At 41.2% G+C, this 16322-nt stretch overlaps 1 pseudogene; it reads right to left on the bottom strand.

Annotated features, from left to right (window-relative positions):
• Nucleotides 1-321: 321 nt before the first annotated feature.
• LOC138851248 (uncharacterized) lies at nucleotides 322-14178 on the bottom strand (annotated as a pseudogene).
• Between the last annotated feature and the right edge of the window lie 2144 nt (nucleotides 14179-16322).

The following is a 16322-nucleotide window of genomic DNA, read 5'->3' as shown; positions in this document are numbered from 1 at the left end:
TATAATAACAGTAATGACTGAGCAGCATGGTGAGAGCTTATAATAACAGTAAAGACTGAGCAGCATGGTGATAGCTTATAATAACAGTAAAGACTAAGCAGCATAGTGATAGCTTATAATAACAGTAAAGACTAAGCAGCATGGTGATAGCTTATAATAACAGTAAAGACTGAGCAGCATGGTGATAGCTTATAATAACAGTAATGACTGAGCAGCATGGTGAGAGCTTATAATAACAGTAAAGACTGAGCAGCATAGTGATAGCTTATAATAACAGTAAAGACTGAGCAGCATAGTGATAGCTTATAATAACAGTAAAGACTAAGCAGCATGGTGATAGCTTATAATAACAGTAAAGACTGAGCAGCATGGTGATAGCTTATAATAACAGTTTGAAGCCAAATTCTTTGTTAACTGTTCCGCTGGATTCCTCTCCAGCTTAAGTATCTTATCCTTAACCGTTTATCTACTCACAGACAAACCTTTAATGCGCTGAATAATCTTTTCCTTTTCTGAAAGATTGTCAAAAAGGAAAGGAGCACATTCTAACTATTTAATATGCTCTCCATCACTAAGTGGCTTTCCATGTTGAGCAATAACTTTGGTGACCTCAAAGTTAGCAGCAACTAAGTTGGAACTAGGCCTACCCGAAATAAATTTCCACAAAGTATCAGACTGTTTTTCGTCTTGCTCAGTTCACGAGAAATCAATTCCCTTTGTTCTTGCTCAGTTTTCTTGCTTAAGTTTTTATGAGCAGTTTCAAAATGTTTCTTCACAGAAGAAGTTCTACAAACAACTGATTCAGAACAGAAAATGCATAATACTTTATTATCTTTCTTAATCATGACAATTTTTTCAGACAAGTATTCTCAAAATCTCTAATATCTTCTTCATTTGAATAACATTGTTTCTTGGCCGGTGGTCGTCATCCTGTGTCAATCTGTAAAGGGCAGGATGCAAATAGAATTTATAATAGTGATATACATATATTAACCGTATATATGAAAATAAGAGGGAAAACCGGTGTTGTGGTTAGTGGTACGAACTGCACGATGAACCTTAAACTGAAATCAGATCATTTAAACTAGCACCTGATTAATGTTATCTACTCAATTTCACGAAAAATGGTGGAATGATCTTTCGAATTGACGGACTATTTTCCCGCTTTTCTTGGAACGGATACGTGATAAATGTCGCTTTTTTTTTTTTTTTGAGATGAGACCAGAGTCGTTGGCGTGCCAGGTTTGGCACGCGTGCCAAACCTGCGGTTGGAGGCTGCTGTACATGAGGCATGGAATAATATACCTCCCCAAACCCTCAAGAATTTGTGTGAGAGTCTTCGTACACGGCTGACGGACGTGATTATACGTAAAAAAATCAGAAAGTGTGCATATATATTATAATCTTTGTATTTTGGTACGTGTGTGGGGGAGGGGCGGCATAATACCGTGACTAGCACTGCACTTATACATTAGATAATATTCATTAATGGAAGTTTATCTGAGACATTAACAAGGAGACGTGTCGGACAGCCTGTAAGATGCTCTGACAAAATTATATTTGTCACTAAATCAGGTCTCACGAATTTGTATTTTTTTGGGTGAGTTATTGTTTTATGTTTGTGATGGTCAATGATTTTTCTGTCATTAAAACTTATCTCACTATGAAGGTCTTTTAAATACAGAAAGGTTACATAATTATGCTCTTGAATCTGTTGAAGATATTGTAACCACAGAGACTAACTTAGTTGGGAAGATGTCTTTAATACTAAAGTATCTATTAAACGAATAACGTATAATGACTTTCAGAATACCTCTGAAACTTCCGTAACTACTGAGCCAAGGTGACTTCAGTCCCGCTGGAAGGAAGCCTATAAAACTACCATAGATACTGAACCAAAGTGACTTCAGTCCCGCTGGAAGGAAACCTATAAAACTACCATAGATGCTGAACCAAAGTGACTTCAGTCCCGCTGGAAGGAAACCTATAAAACTACCATAGATACTGAACCAAAGTGACTTCAGTCCCGCTGGAAGGAAACCTATAAAACTACCATAGATACTGAACCATAGTGACTTAAGTCTTGTTTGGAGTTAACATGAAGATTGTTATAGCTACTGAAGCATTGTACAAAAGTTATGTCTGCATAGTAGGTTGTAGCATTTATCTGCATTTTTTCGCTGTCATCACACAAGAATTTCTAAAATAATTAGTCTGCTATCTCTACGCTAGTCTAACTCAGGCTGCAGCCGGTGCTAGTGAAACAGATCAAAGCCGCACACAGTGTTAGAGTTATAAAATATATTTATGACGGACACTATTTAGCAATAGTTAAAATACAAAAGAAATACTTTTTGCAAAGAACAAAATTTATGGTACTAGGAATTCAAATGTGTATTAGAGCAAGAAATCATTGCAAAAAAAAAAAAAACAAGAAGAAAAAAAAAGCAGTACTGGAGACAGTAACAATGAGACAATGAACCAGGTTGCTGGATTGGCTGTCGAAAATTTTTGGTGGTCAGATTGAGACTATTTTGATGGTCGAGATTATTTCCTGAGAGTTACTGATTTTTGGTGTGTATTATGGATAGGTTTATTTCGATTAATATTTTTAATTTGAGGAAAGTACATATAAAAAATAGGGATTCTGGGAGATGTTAAAGAATGTGTTTGGAATGTTGATTGATGCAAGAGACACTGTTGTGTAGTGCACAGTGTGGGAGACACTGTTGTGTAGTGCACAGTGTGGGAGACACTGTTGTGTAGTGCACAGTGTGGGAGACACTGTTCTGTAGTGCACAGTGTGGGAGACACTGTTGTGAAGTGCACAGTGTGGGAGACACTGTTCTGTAGTGCACAGTGTGGGAGACACTGTTGTGAAGTGCACAGTGTGGGAGACACTGTTGTGAAGTGCACAGTGTGGGAGACACTGTTGAGTAGTGCACAGTGTAGGAGACACTGTTGTGAAGTGCACAGTGTTGGAGACACTGTTGAGTAGTGCACAGTGTGGGAGACACTGTTGTGTAGTGCACAGTGTTGGAGACACTGTTGAGTAGTGCACAGTGTGGGAGACACTGTTGTGTAGTGCACAGTGTGGGATACACTGTTGTGTAGTGCACAGTGTGGGAGACACTGTTGTGTAGTGCACAGTGTTGGAGACACTGTTGAGTAGTGCACAGTGTGGGAAACACTGTTGTGTAGTGCACAGTGTGGGAGACACTTGTGTAGTGCACAGTGTGGGAGACACTTGTGTAGTGCACAGTGTGGGAGACACTGTTGTGTAGTGCACAGTGTGGGAGACACTGTTGTGTAGTGCACAGTGTGGGAGACACTGTTGTGTAGTGCACAGTGTGGGAGACACTGTTGTTTAGTGCACAGTGTGGGAGACACTGTTGTGTAGTGCACAGTGTTGGAGACACTGCTGAGTAGTGCACAGTGTGGGAGACACTGTTGAGTAGTGCACAGTGTGGGAGACACTGTTGAGTAGTGCACAGTCTGGGAGACACTGTTGAGTAGTGCACAGTGTGGGAGACACTGTTGAGCAGTGCACAGTGGGAATGTTTGATGTGTTTGGTGTATATAGCAGAGCAGAACCTTTAGCTTACCTCAAGAATACAGCCAGCATGTCATCAAACGAGAGTAGTAAAGACATGTACAAAATCGGTACAGCAACACGCAGGAACACTGACTTACAGTAAGTACACTACATAAAAGACACGTACAGTAACATGTAAAAACTGCATAGTAACACATTAAAAAGTATGACATATAAAACAACATAATAACAACATAATAACACTTAAAACACAAGTGTAACATAAAACAGTATAACAAGAAAATACTGTAACACAAGAAAATCAAATCACAATAACAATGCTAAAATACACAAAACAAGTATAATACAGAAATACACAAGAACAGTACAGTACAGTAACAAAGAAGAACAGTACAGTACGGTAATACATAAGAATAGTGCAGAAATACAGAAGAGCAATACAATAACTCAGAAGACAAATACAGTAACAAAGAACCAGTGTGATGCAGTATGTTGCAGAGATATATATGGCACACAGCCAGTAAGGAAAAAGACACAATAGAAGAAAGTAACTATTGAATGAAGAAGCTTGTTTCCCAGGTGAGAGTTCCTCTCTGTTATTATGTGTTTTTTCACGACCACCACCACCACCAAAGTTGTGTTGTGATGTGTATAAAGTCTGTCTGATACACCAGAGTTAATAACACTGTATGTAACCTGTTCACAACCAGTTAAGAAAATTTTGATCTCTAAAGGGGATTAAAGTAAATTCAACACATACTCTGTGAGATACACCTCTCGGGTGTATATTATTATTATTATTATTATTATTATTATTATTATTATTATTATTATTATTATTATTATTATTATTATTATTATTATTATTATTATTATTATTAAGATTTCATAAAGCAACGCCAGTCATTAAGAATGCTCTTCTCCGATCAATACTCTTCTGAATGAACGTCTACATAGTAAAGATGATAGTCAAAATTAGCTGATACCAACTATATTGATACGTTAGCACACACCTGTTACACAGTACAGCTTCTCATTAACTGATTTCACCAATTTCGGACCAAAAGAAAAAAATGGCCGGATAAATGCTCCAATTATCGAACAAAAATTAATAAGTCTGTTATTTCGCAATTTGTTGGTAGTGACAATGTAGTATCGAGTCAAGTCAGGTAACACTGATTCTTGTGTGGTAGGTTCCATAGTGGCACCATCCAAGACCTGTCTTCTTCATTGTTCCCTGAGTCGTAGGTCATCTGCCTCACTTTATTATCTACTCACTCATACATACACTCATCATTCACTTCCCAATTGTCCCTGGACTTTGAGGATTTTGTGTGTTGTTATTATTAATATATTAGGTAAAATGTAATTAACAATGGCTTCTAAAACAAATGTTTGTGCAGAGAGAAAACGTGTGGTTGTCAGCCATCTATGTACATCTGTGTCATCCTCTGTCTTGGAGTAACACTTATTCTGTATTAATATTGGAAGAATTACCCACAATATGTTAAGTAAAAGGACACAAATGCAACTAATGTGATATTTTATTGTGGCAACGTTTCGCTCTCCAGGAGCTTTGTCAAGCCGTTACAAACAATACATGGACACAGAGGGACATAGCGTGAGGTGTAATACTAGTGGTAGTAGTAGTAGTAGTAATATTTGTTGTAGTAGTAGTAGTTATACAATATGGTAGAACAATCAACTTGCACATGAGTATAAGGTTATAAAAGTTATTACTTGGGTTGCATAAAAATAGGTTAGACAAATATTTCTGCTACTCAAGTAATAACTTTTATGGATATAAATGGTATCAAATACCGACACAGTGGAAATATAAGCACATATGCAGTATAATGTGATCCTTTATTGACAACGTTTCACCCACACAGTGGGCTTTTTCAAGACACACACAGATCTACCTGGGGTGGAAGGTACGGGAGTATTTATAGTCATGTTCAGAATGTTGAGGTCAGGTGGAGAATGCTGCATCTGATGATCTCCCGGGTGGAGTTATAAATTCTTGGGTAGCTTGGCAGGGGTATTGGACAAGTTGTGAGTAGACCTTCTGCAGTGTTCTATGTTCTTATGTGGGATAGCGATGAAGAAGTTTCTTGGCGAGTGGTTCAGCTATGTTAAAGAAGCCGTTGTTCTGGTTGAAATTGTTGGTTATCGAGATAACCAACAATTTCATCGCTTATCTCTATAACCAACAATTTCAACCAGAACAATGGCTTCTATAACATAGCTGAACCACTCGCCAAGAAACTTCTTTTTTTAAAAACTGGTACTACATTTGCAGTCTTCCATACCTTAGGTAGTTGCCCAGTTTCAAGGAATGTGTTGAAGATAGAGGTTAGTGGCACACACAGCATTTCTGATCCCTCTCTAAGTACCCACGGGGAGATGTTGTCTGGTCCCATTGCCTTTGAGGTATCAAGGTCCCTTAGCAGCTTCTTCACCTCCTCCTCAGTTGTGTGTATGTCATCCAACACTTGTTGGTATAATCCTTTTGGTGTCCCCCTCTGTTCTGTCCACCCAGAGGCCTTCCTGTCTCCAATGTATTTCCAAGTACTTGGAAATATAAACACATATGCAGTTTAATGTGATCCTTTATTGACAACGTTTCGCCCACACAGTGGGCTTTTTCAAGTCACAAACAGATCTGTTTGTGGCTTGAAAAGGCCCACTGTATGGGCGAAACGTTGTCAATAAAGGTTCACATTAAACTGCATATGTGTTTATATTTCCATTGTGTCGGTATTTTATATCATTTATTTCCAATGTAAATACTTCCTTAAATCTCATGATGAGCTCCACACATACCTCTTGATCCTTTCTGGCGAGTTCCCTACCTTCTTTCCTCAGCCTGATCACCTGGTCTTTGACTGTTGTCTTCCTCCTAATGTGTCTATACAGCAGTTTCGGGTCAGACTTTACTTTCGATGCTATGTCGTTTTCGTATTGTTGCTGGGCCTCCCTCCTTGTCTGTGCATACTCGTTTCTGGCTCTTCGACTAATCTCTTTATTTTGCTGGGTCCTTTGCCTCATGTACCTTTTCCATTCTCTGGTGCACTTAGTTTTTGCCTCCCTACACCTTCGGGTAAACCAAGGACTCTCGTTGGTCTTCCCATTATTTCTATTGCCTTTGGGAACAAACTTTTCCTCTGCCTCCTTGCATTTTATTGTTACGTATTCCATCATTTCATTTACTGACTTTCCTGCCAATTCTCTGTCCCACTGAACCTCCTGCAGGAAGTTCCTCATACCTGTGTAGTCCCCCCTTTTATAGTTTGGCTTTTCCCATTCAACTCCTGTTACCCTCTCCACTTGTAACTCTACTGTGTATTAAAAACACGGAGCTCAAAGAGGCCTCTCATATGTGATGTCCTCAATGTCTGAACTATATGTCTGAGGATTTCTCATTCATTCTTTCATGCCACTCCTCATATTTATTCGTTATTCCATCCGCGTTCGTGTACCAAACCTTCAACTTCTTTTCTAAAACTGTGATCCTGGGAGAAGACTGGGGTTGGTGGATCGGGATCCCTGGCGGAGGCCTACGGGGGGTTTGCGGTGGGGGTGGGAGCAGAGTTCCCATAAGGGGTTGCTGTAGGGGTGGGGTTTGTGGTGTGGGGGGTGGGGACAGAGGGATCAGTGTGTGAGTGTCGGTTTAGATTGTTCAGGTTTGTGTGTGTGTGTGTGTGTGTGTGTGTATGTGTGTGTGTACTCACCTAGCTGTACTCACCTAGCTGAGGTTGCAGGGGTCGAGTTCTAGCTCCTGGCCACGCCTCTTCACTAGTCGCTACTAGGTCACTCTCCCTGAACCCTGAGTTTTATCATTCCTCTGCAGCTATGAATGGATCCTGCCTCCACTACATCGCTTCCTAAACTATTCCACTTCTTGACTACTCTGTGGCTGAAGAAATACTTCCTAACATCCCTGTGATTCAACTGTGTCTTCAACTTCCAACTATGTCCCCTTGTTGCTGTGTCCCATCCCTGGAACATTCTGTCTTTGTTCACCTTGTCAATTCCTCTCAGTAGTTTGCATGTCGTTATCATGTCCCCCCTACCTCTCCTGCCCTCCAGTGTCATCAGGTCGATTTCCCTTAACCTCTCCTAGTAGGACATACCCCGTAGCTCTGGGACTAGCCTTGTTACAAACCTTTGCACTTTCTCTAGTTTCTTTACGTGCTTGGCTAGGTGTGAGTTCCAAACTGGTGCCGTATACTCCAATATGGGCCTAACGTACACGGTGTACGGGGTCCTTAACGATTCCTTATTAAGATGTCGGAATGCTGTTCTGAGGTTCGCTAGGCGCCCATATGCTGCAGCAGTTATTTGGTTGATGTTATACTCACCCCAAGATCTTTTTCCTTGAGCGAGGTTTGTAGTCTCTGGCCCCCTAGACTGTACTCCGTCTGCGGTTTTCTTTGCCCCTCCCTAATCTTCATGACTTTGCACTTGGTGGGGCTGAACTCCAGGAGCCAATTGCTGGACCAGTTCTGCAGCTTGTCCAGATCCCTTTGTAGTTCTGCCTGGTCTTCGGCCGAATGAATTCTTCTCATCAACTTCACGTTATCTGCAAACAGGGGCACTTCAGAGTCTATTCCTTCCGTCATGTCGTTCACAAATACCAGAAACAGCACTGGTCCTAGGACTGACCCCTGTGGGACCCCACTTGTCACAGGTACCCACTCTGATACCTCGCCACGTACCATTACTCGCTGCTGTCTTCCTGACAAGTATTCCCTGATCCATTGTAGTACCTTCCCTGTTATCCCTGCTTTGTCCTCAAGTTTTTGCACTAATCTCTTGTGTGGAACTGTGTCAAACGTCCAAGAAAATGCAATCTACCCACCCCTCTCTCTCTTGTCTTACTGCTGTCACCCTGTCATAGAACTCCAGTAGGTTTGTGACAGGATTTCCTGTCCCTGAAACCATGTTGGCTGCTGTTGATGAGATTATTCCTTTCTAGGTGTTCCACCACTCTTCTCCTGATAATCTTCTCCATGACTTTGCATACTATACATGTCAGTGACATTGGTCTGTAGTTTAGTGCTTCATGTCTGTCTCCTTTTTTAAAAACTGGGACTACATTTGCTGTCTTCCATGCCTCAGGCAATCTCCTTGTTTCGATAGATGTATTGAATATTTTTGTTATGGGTACACATAGCGCCTTTGCTTCCTCTCTCAGGACCCATGGAGAGATGTTATCAGGCCCCATTGCCTTTGAGGTATCTAGCTCACTCAGAAGCCTCTTCGCTTCTTCCTCTGTTGTGTGTACTGTGTCCAGCACTTGGTGGTGTACCCCACCTCTCCGTCTTTCTGGAGCCCCTTCTGTCTCCTCTGTGAACACTTCTTTGAATCTCATGTTGAGTTCCTCACCTACTTCATGGTCGTTTCTTGTTGTCTCTCCTCCTTCCTTCCTTAGTCTGATTACCTGGTCCTTGACTGTTGTTTTCCTCCTGATGTGTCTGTATAACAGCTTCTGGTCAGATTTGGCTTTCGCTGCTATGTCGTTTTCATATTGTCGTTGGGCCTCCCTTCTTATCTGTGCATATTCATTTCTGGCTCTACGACTGCTCTCCTTATTCTCCTGGGTTCTTTGCCTTCTATACTTCTTCCATTCCCTAGCACACTTGGTTTTTGCCTCCCTACACCTTTGGGTGAACCATGGGCTCATCCTGGCTTATTCATTATTCCTGTTACCCTTGGGTACAAACCTCTCCTCAGTGTGTGTGTGTGTGTGTGTGTGTGTGTGTGTGTGTGTGTGTACTTACCTAATTGAATTCACCTGTTTGTGGTTGTAGAAGTTGATTCACAGCTCCTCTCCCTGCTCTAAGAGTCTTCTTAAAGCTGTGTAGGAACCTGCCTCTACTACTTTACTCTTCTGATTATTCAACTCTAAGGTGAAGAAATACTTCCTAACATCCCTATGACTCGTCTGAATTTTCAACTTCCAGTGATGTCCTCTTGTTCCTGTATCACATCTCTGATACAGGTGTGGGCTCCATACTGGCGATGCATACTCCGATATGGGTCTGATATATACGGTGAAAAGTACCGTGAATGACTCTTAGATGTCGCAACGCTGTTCTTAGATTAACCAGACGCCCACATGCTGCATCAGTTATATGGTTGATGTAAGCCTCAAGGGATCTGCTAGGTATGATGCTTACCGGAAAATCCTTTCCTTTAAGTGAGGTTTGCAGCCTTTGGCCGATGAGCCTGTAATTCGTCTGCAGTGTTCTTTCTCATTCCTTGACCTTCATGACTTAGCACTTGGTAGAGTTAAACTCCGAAAGTCATTTGTCGGACTAGGCTTGCAACCAGTCCAGATCCATTTGTAGCCTTTCCTGATCCTCGTCCGCTTGTATTCTCATTAGTTTCATGTCGTCTGGGAACTGGGACACCTCTGAATCTATCATGCCATTCACATATACAAAAAAAAAAAAAAAAAAAAAAGTCACAGGTTCTAGGAGTGACATTTGTGGAATCCCACTCCATACATGTGCCCACTCCAACATCTTGTCACGTACCAACACTCGTTGTTTCCTTCATGTCAGGTATTCCTTGATCTACTGCAGTGTTTTTCTTACCTGCTCCTCTAGCTTTTGTACAAGTTTCTTGTGTGGTAATATGCCGAGAACCTTCTTACAGTCCAATAAAACTAAATCTACCAATCCCTCTCCCTCTCATCTGTGTTACTGTACTGTACTGATCTTGTGTGTTATTGTTCTGTACTGGTCTTCTGTGTTATTGTACTGTACTGGTCTTCTGTGTTATTGTACTGTACTGGTCTTCTGTGTTATTGTACTGTACTGGTCTTCTGTGTTATTGTACTGTACCGGTCTTCTGTGTTATTGTACTGTACTGGTCTTCTGTGTTATTGTACTGTACTGGTCTTCTGTGTTATTGTACTGTACTGGTCTTCTGTGTCTTACTGGTCTTCTGTGTTATTGTATTGTACTGGTCTTCTGTGTTATTGTACTGTACTGGTCTTCTGGTCTTCTGTGTTATTGTACTGGTCTTCTGTGCTATTGTACTGTACTGGTCTTATGTGTTATTGTACTGTACTGGTCTTCTGTGTTATTATACTGTACTGGTTTTCTGTGTTATTGTATTGTAGTGGTCTTCTGTGTTATTGTACTATACTGGTCTTCTGTGTTATTATACTGTACTGGTTTTCTGTGTTATTGTATTGTACTGGTCTTCTGTGTTATTGTATTGTACTTTTGTGTTATTGTACTGTACTGGTCTTGTGTTATTGTTCTGTACTGGTCTTCTGTGTTATTGTACTGTACTGGTCTTCTGTGCTATTGTACTGTACTGGTCTTCTGTGTTATTGTACTGTACTGGTCTTCTGTGTTATTGTACTGTACTGGTCTTCTGTGTTATTGTACTGTACTGGTCTTCTGTGTTATTGTACTGTACTGGTCTTCTGTACTGGTCTTATGTGTTATTGTACTTACTGGTATTGTATTGTACTGGTCTTCTGTGTTATTGTATTGTACTGGTCTTCTGTGTTATTGTACTGTACTGGTCTTCTGTGTTATTGTACTGTACCGGTCTTCTGTGTTATTGTACTGTACTGGTCTTGTGTGTTATTGTATTGTACTGGTCTTCTGTGTTATTGTATTGTACTGGTCTTCTGTGTTATTGTACTGTACTGGTCTTCTGTGTTATTGTACTGTACTGGTCTTCTGTGTTATTGTATTGTACTGGTCTTCTGTGTTATTGTATTGTACTGGTCTTCTGTGTTATTGTACTGTACTGGTCTTCTGTGTTATTGTACTGTACTGGTCTTCTGTGTTATTGTACTGTACTGGTCTTCTGTGTTATTGTACTGTACTGGTCTTCTGTGTTATTGTACTGTACTGGTCTTCTGTGTTATTGTACTGTACTTGTCTTCTGTGTTATTGTACTGTACTGGTCTTCTGTGTTATTGTACTGTACTGGTCTTCTGTGTTATTGTACTGTACTGGTCTTCTGTGTTATTGTATTGTACTGGTCTTCTGTGTTATTGTATTGTACTGGTCTTCTGTGTTATTGTACTGTACTGGTCTTCTGTGTTATTGTATTGTACTGGTCTTCTGTGTTATTGTACTGTACTGGTCTTCTGTGTTATTGTACTGTACTGGTCTTGTGTTATTGTGCTGTACTGATCTTGTATGTTGCAACATTGTTACTTTTAATATACTGTTCTTCTGTGTAATTATACTGTTTTACGTTATATTATTTTTTATGTGTTAATATGCTGTTTTAATTGTTATTAAGCTTTTTTTTGTGCCACTATGCTGTTTTATGTATAATTGTACTTATTTATGTATCGCTATACTGTTTTATGTCTTAATTTACTGTTTGATGTGTTACTATAGTGTTTTATGTGTCACTATACTGCTTTATTGTTATACTGTTTTGTGAGTTACTTTATTGTTTTGTTTGTTACTATACTGTTTTAGGCAATACTATAATTCCAGATGACTTGATTCATTTTATAAGTAACAAATAAACCGCTATCTGAAATCTTTTCCAACAGAGTCCTGCCAACACTATTTCCAACAGAATCCTACCAGAGGTCTTCTACCAATAGTCTTCTGGTAACAATCCTTCCAGTAGTATTCCTCCAATAACGTCCAGTCTTACACACTTCAATCCTACCAACAGAATCCTAAGAAAAGAATCCTGCCAATAAGTCTTCTATCGGGTATTTACCAAACAGGTTACATACAGTGTTATTAACTCTGGTGTATCAGACAGACTTTATACACATCACAACACAACGATGGTGGTGAAGAAAGACATAATAGCGGAGATATACTTTGACCTGTGACACAAACTTCTTCATTCTATAGTCTTTTTCATTACTTACCGGCTCTGTGCCATATATCTCTGCAACATAGTGCACCACAACATTCAGTGTGCCATATATCTCTGCAACATAGTGCACCACAACATTCAGTGTGCCATATATCTCTGCAACATAGTGCACCACAACATTCAGTGTTCCATATATCTCAGCAACATAGTGCAGCACAACATTCAGATTGTAATATATGTTAACATTGATACATCACAGTACATAACAACAGTATGGGAGACATTAACACACAGTCGTACTGGCCAGGTTGTGGCAGCCACCACCAAAATTATTATTGTCCAGAGATCGAATCATCCAAGTTGACAGTTATTATTTTCATCGCCGAGTTTTTTTTTCCATCTGTTGTGGTGAATATTTTTTACGTTATTATTGAGAAGGTGAGAGAAGAGTATATGTGAAAACTGAGAGAATTATTTAATAAATTATTCTAATTAAACTAAATGTTTATTAAGATGATTTATAAGAATATCTTCTTTGTTTTAACTACAAGTCTCTCAAGTTAGTCACTTCTTCACATATTTACATCTTTTTCCAAAATATTTCATAAAAATTTTGTAACCCTCTTTCTATTTTCTTAAAAAATATTAAATTATGTGATGTAGATTTTTTTTAAATTTCTTACGCCATTTATATAGTATTTATTAATTTAAAGAATGGTGTGGGAGAGTGTAGATATGCTTATGAGAACGTGTACACATGTATGTATATATGTGCGTTAGTAGTAGTGTGTTTGTAGTGATGTGTATGTGTAGATAAGAGTGAAAAGTAAACATCAGAAGAAAACTTATATGAACTACATAATGATGTGTGTGTGTGTGTGTGTGTGTGTGTGTGTGTGTGTGTGTGTGTGTGTGTGTGTGTGTGTGTGTGTGTGTGTGTGTGTGTGTGTATAGAGTTTTAACATAGTATGTTAATAAAGGTGTGTTCACAGTGACACCTGGTCTACATGATGGCTTACCTTGTATATAGTAATATAACTTAATTCAATACTATAGCTGCCAAAACATTTACTAAGATTAAATGCATTTTTAACTCTAATATCATCTAAGTGCAGCTTTCTTTTATGTGAGTGTTGTTAACTCATGTATTTCAGTGTTTACACATGATCCACAGATTCCTTTCACTACTTTGTTATTCATATTTTGTCTTTTCCATCACTTGAACTATCATAATTTCGACATACACTTTACCTACCATACCCTCGGCCGGGATTGAACCCGCGGTCATAGAGTCTCAAAACTCCAGCCCGTCGCGTTAGCCACTAGACCAGCTAGCCACAATAAGATTCATCCAACTAGTTGGATGAATCTTATTGTGGCTAGCTGGTCTAGTGGCTAACGCGACGGGCTGGAGTTTTGAGACTCTGTGACCGCGGGTTCAATCCCGGCCGGGGGTATGGTTTGTTTGCAATCGTGTCATTACGATTTCTTGAGTCACTTTACCTGGTATGATCAACAGTCTTATTCCATTATATTCATTACATTCTTTAAAGTTTTTTACCCTTTTCTTGTTTTATAAGCATTAGAACAAAATCATTAACTATTCCAGTACTTTATTCCAACTGCGTCACACACTCCAGTCTTAGTCCATTCTAAATTTCCCACTTTTAATCTTCTTATCTTTTATACTGACTGGCTAGCTCTGTTGACAGCAGCGTCAGCCAAGATGACAGCTGAGTTAGGATGACAGCCGAGTCAGCCAGGCTGACAGCTGTACCACGGAACTGTGCGCGCATGTAAGTAAATATGCGACCTTGAATTTATTAACGAAACACCACAAACAGAGATTATTATTAATTTGTTGTAGTTTTCATGGAAGAGATTCGCATTTGACACTCACACATACATAATAACATGTACACACGAAACTCATCAACACATATGACACCCATACACAATAACATGTAAGCATTACATTCATTCATACATAACATGTTACACATGACAGTCCTCCAATAGTGTCTCAGACGTGTCCATCTTTATATATCTACATGTTTCACAAATAATGTTGTTCACAAATACTTTCAAACTGGTAAATAAGTGGGAGAGTGTAAGATAATGTAACATAAAAGGAATTTCAAATTTTTAATTAATTAGCCTCTCCTGGGTGGCCGAACTGTGTAGCAGCTTGGTGGCGTCTAGCTGGTGTACGGTCGCGGCTGTCTTGGTGGCTGGAATTACTGGACGCAGTTTTCTGTGTGTTCCCTCCAGTAATTCCACCGACCTGGAAAGTCTCTACCGTAGACCAGCTAGACAAGACCAAGTATCCACCCAGCAAGGTAGCAGAGGGTGGCAACCGCTGACTCTGGGGAAGTGGGGAAGGGAGTCTACCTGAGGTGACACTAGTGGACTCCTAGAGACACTGATCCGGGGAAGGCACCGCTGACCTTAGGTAAGTGGGGAAGGGGAGACATCCGGGAGCGAACGGATGGATTCCTGGATACATGAACTTGGGAAAGCATGGATACACGCAGTTGAGGCTGACCTTGGGGAAGTGAGGAAGGGAAGACATCTGGCGGTAGACGGACGGATTCCTGGATACACGAACCTGGGGAAGGCAAGAATACCGCAGACTCTTGGGGAGCGGGGAAGGGAGTCCACTTGAAGTGACACCAAGTGGACTCCTGGAGACACTGATCCGGGGAAGGCACTGACCTAACTCGCTGACCTTAGGTAAGTGGTGAAAGGGAAACATCCGGGAACGAACGGGTGGATTCCTGGATACATGAACTTGGGGAAGGTTGATGTTGAGGCTGACCTTGCGGACGTGGTGAAGAGATGACATCCGGGAGCGAACGGATGGATTCCTGGATACATGAACCTGGGGAAAGCATGAATACATGCAGTTGAGGCTGACCACGAGGAAATGGGGAAGGGAAGACATCCGGCGGTAGACGGAGGGATTCCTGGATACATGAACCTGGGTACGGCAAGAACACAGGTTGGTGAGGCTGACCTTGGGGAAGTGAGAAAGGGGAAACATCCGGCGGTGGACGGATGAATTCCTGGATACGCAACCCTAGGGAAGGCTGAGGCTGGAAGGCAGAGATGAGTGGCGAGGCTGACCTTAGGGAAGTGAGGAAGGGGAGACATCCGGGGGCCCACGGATGGAATCCTGGACACATGAACCTGGGGAAGGCGAGGGGGGGGGCGGACCTTAAAGACGAACCACTGGCCTCCACGTGGCAAGGTCTGGTAACTCAGAGATAACTCTGAGGCTGACAGTGGTCGCAAATGGTAATAATAATAATTATTATCATTATAATTCGTGATTTGCTAATTTGGATTCAAATGCGTCAACCATGGTGGTGTTATTCCCACTCCAGCCGCCCTGACAGTAGCCACAGTGGTGTTATTCCCACTCCAGCCTCCCTGACAGTAGCCACAGTGGTGTTATTCCCACTCCAGCCTCCCTGACAGTAGCCACAGTGGTGTTATTCCCACTCCAGCCTCCCTGACAGTAGCCACAGTGGTGTTATTCCCACTCCAGCCTCCCTGACAGTAGCCACAGTGGTGTTATTCCCACTCCAGCCTCCCTGACAGTAGCCACAGTGGTGTTATTCCCACTCCAGCCTCCCTGACAGTAGCCACAGTGGTGTTATTCCCACTCCAGCCTCCCTGACAGTAGCCACAGTGGTGTTATTCCCACTCCAGCCTCCCTGACAGTAGCCACAGTGGTGTTATTCCCACTCCAGCCTCCCTGACAGTAGCCACAGTGGTGTTATTCCCACTCCAGCCTCCCTGACAGTAGCCACAGTGGTGTTATTCCCACTCCAGCCTCCCTGACAGTAGCCACAGTGGTGTTATTCCCACTCCAGCCTCCCTGACAGTAGCCACAGTGGTGTTATTCCCACTCCAGCCTCCCTGACCCTGACAGTAG

The sequence above is a fragment of the Cherax quadricarinatus genome, unplaced genomic scaffold (assembly GCF_038502225.1).
Source record: "Cherax quadricarinatus isolate ZL_2023a unplaced genomic scaffold, ASM3850222v1 Contig180, whole genome shotgun sequence".
NCBI lineage: Eukaryota > Metazoa > Arthropoda > Malacostraca > Decapoda > Parastacidae > Cherax > Cherax quadricarinatus.
Note: the sequence above shows the minus strand (reverse complement) of the source record. Positions and strands in the feature narration are given on the sequence as shown.